This window comes from Priapulus caudatus, unplaced genomic scaffold (genome assembly GCF_000485595.1).
Source record: "Priapulus caudatus unplaced genomic scaffold, Priapulus_caudatus-5.0.1 Scaffold26, whole genome shotgun sequence".
NCBI lineage: Eukaryota > Metazoa > Priapulida > Priapulimorpha > Priapulimorphida > Priapulidae > Priapulus > Priapulus caudatus.
The window spans coordinates 944,397-944,911 of record NW_014577087.1 but is presented as its reverse complement, the minus strand read 5'-3'; positions in this window follow the sequence as shown (position 1 = coordinate 944,911).

Here is a 515-nt window from a genome sequence, read left to right as displayed (position 1 = left end):
TACGATTTCTCTCGGGAGATATTGCGCATGCGCGCGCACCGTTTTAGGCGTGCATTGCCGTCTGAGGACAACTTCATAATATAGCTTGCTGAGGGACAGAGGGGATGGGAGACTGAGGAAAGGCGGTAGGGAAGATAGCTGGGGGCGGTAAAAGAAAAAGGAGGCTGTGCGAGGGACAGGGGAGGCGAGGGGAAGGACGCGAGGGCATAAAGTAGTTGTTTTGTACCCTACATGATAGGGCGCTCTCCTAATTATAAACACAGGTCTACTGATAAAAGTTTATTAGGGAAATCTATGCGGAAATACCCCCTAACATTTTAATTGCATATTCATCACAAAATGTAACTCCTCTGGTGAGATATTGCGCATGCGCTAACACACTAACGCCTAACGTAGCCAGATTGTGTACTGGCTGGTATACGCAGCGGGATACACACACGCACACACACACACACACACACACACACACACACACACACACACACACACACACACACACACACACACACACACAC